Source organism: Theropithecus gelada, chromosome 13 (assembly GCF_003255815.1).
Source record: "Theropithecus gelada isolate Dixy chromosome 13, Tgel_1.0, whole genome shotgun sequence".
NCBI lineage: Eukaryota > Metazoa > Chordata > Mammalia > Primates > Cercopithecidae > Theropithecus > Theropithecus gelada.
The window spans coordinates 84,267,843-84,270,331 of NC_037681.1; the positions used below are offsets into that span (position 1 = coordinate 84,267,843).

The following is a 2,489-nucleotide window of genomic DNA, read 5'->3' on the forward strand; positions in this document are numbered from 1 at the left end:
TTGAGGTTATGTTCCTTCTATACCCAGTTTTTTGGGGTTTTTCTTTTATCGAAGGGATGTTGACTTTTATCAAATCCTTTTTTTGGCATCAGTTGAAATGATCATATGGTTTTAGTCTTTCATTCTGTTGGTATGATGTATCATATTCATAGACTTGTGTATGTTCAACAATCCTTGCATTCCTGGGATAAATCCCACTTGTTCATGATGAATGATATTTTCTTCATGCTATATTATCTTTAATTAAGTACAAAAAGCTTTCTAACATGTCTCTAAAGACCATTTCACCTACTTCTCCGTTTGGCTGCCAGTCTCTTGTTTCTCTCTTCAGCAATGGAGAGGCAGATACCCTTTCCTCAGGGAAGAGAAATTCACGGTTTGTTGCCCTTGCGAATAACAAAAATGTTGGAAAGGTGGGTAACAAATCTGTTGCCATTGGCATCTTTCACATGAACCACATCAAAAGATCCAGGATATCTCTCTCTGTTGGTGACTACACACATTCTTCCCAGATTAGCACACCCCCCTGCCCCTAGTCACCATACACAGGTTACCAGTGTTGAACTTGATAAAATCAGGAATCTTACCAGTCTCCAAATCAATCTGAATCTGTTATTCACCTTGATGAGGGGATCAGGGCAGTGGATGGTGTGAACATCATGAATCACCAGATGAGGAATTCCTTTTGTACCCACAAAGATTTTTCTCACTTGTCACAACTTGTATTTAGCCTCCTCAGATTAATACGATGAACAGCAGAGTGAGCCTTGGTGTCATAGATCAGATGGAAATTCTCTCCAGTCTTGTCAATGCTGATGACATCCATGAATCCAAGCAGGGTAGATTACATCAGTTTGGACCTTGCCATTGATCTTAATAAACCACTGCATGCAAATCTTCTTTACTTCATCTCCTGTCAAGGCATACTTAAATCTGTTCCTTAGGAAAATGATGACAGGGAGGTACTTTCTCAACTTGTGGGGACCGGTGGATGGACGAGGAGCAAACACACCAATTAATTTATCCAGCATACAATGCTTTGGAGCTGGTACTTGCTTCAGACGCTTCTTGACCACAAGCCATGGCTGTGCTAGGCACAGAAAGAGTGATGAATGATCTTTTTAATCTGATTTGTCAGTATTTTGTTGAGAATTTTTGCATCAATGTTCATCAGAGATATTGGCCTATAGTTTTATTTTTTGATATATCTTTGTCTGGTTTTGGTATCAGGGTAATGCTGGCTTCACAGAATGAGTTTGTAAGTATTCCCTTCTCCTCTATTTTTTAGGATAGTTTTAGGAGGATTGGTATTCGTTTTTCATGAAATCTTTGCTAGAATTAAGCATTGCAGCCATTGGGACCTGGGCTTTTCTTTACTGTGAGACTTTTTATTATGACTTCAATCTTGTTACTTGTTATTGGTCTGTTTGGGTTTTGGATTTTTTCATGGTTCAATCTTGGTATGTTGTATGTATCTAGAAATTTGTCCATTTCTTCTAGATTTTCCAATTTATTGGCATATAGTTGCTCATATAGCTACTAATGATTTTTTAAGTTTCTGCAGTATCAGCTGTAATGTGTCCTTTTTCATTTCTGTTTTTATTATTTGGATCTCCTCTGTTTTTTTCTTAGTTGGCTAAAGGTTTATCAATTTTGTTTATCTTTTCAAGAAACCAACTTTTCCTTCCATTAATCATTTGTATTGTTGTCTTCCTTTCAATTTCACTTATTTCTGCCCTGATCTTTATTATTTCTTTTCTTCTACTAATTTTGAGCTTGCTTTGCTCTTGCTTTTTTAGTTATTTAAGATGCATTGGTAGGTTGTCTACCTGAAGTTTTTTTTCTTTTTTGATGTAATCACTTACAGCTATGAATTTCCCTCTCAGTAATGTTTTTGCTGTATCACAAAGGTTTTGGTATGTTGTGTTGCCATTATAATTTGTCTCAAGAAATGTTTTATTTTCTTCCTAATTTCTTCATTCACACACTCATCACTCAGGAGCATATTGTTTAATTTCCATGTATTTGCATAGTTTCCAAAATTCCTCGTTATTAGTTTTTAGTTGTATTCCATTGTGATCAGAAAAGATGCTGGATAGTATTTCATTTTTTTTTTTTTGCATGTTTTCAGGCTTGTTTTATGACCTAATATACAGTCTACCCTTGAGAATGATCCAACTGCTGAAAAAAAGAATGTGTATTCTGCAGCCATTGGATGAAATGTTCTGAAATATCTATTCGGTCCGTTTGGTTTATAGTGCAGATTAAGTCTGGTATAACTTTGTTAATTTTCTCTCTGGAAGATCTGTCCAATGTTGAAAGTAGAGAGTTGAAGTCTCCACCTATTATTATATTGGAGTTTATCTCTCTCTTTAGCGCTAATAATATTTGCTTTATATATCTGGGTGCTCCAGTGTTGGGCACATATATATTTACAATTGTTATATTCTCTTGCTGAATTAACTCCTTTATCATTATTTAGTGACCTT

The 2,489-nt window shown here is 35.6% G+C and overlaps 1 pseudogene; it reads right to left on the reverse strand.

Moving 5' to 3' along the window:
• Window positions 1-284: 284 nt before the first annotated feature.
• LOC112604501 lies at window positions 285-1,064 on the reverse strand (annotated as a pseudogene).
• Window positions 1,065-2,489: the final 1,425 nt, after the last annotated feature.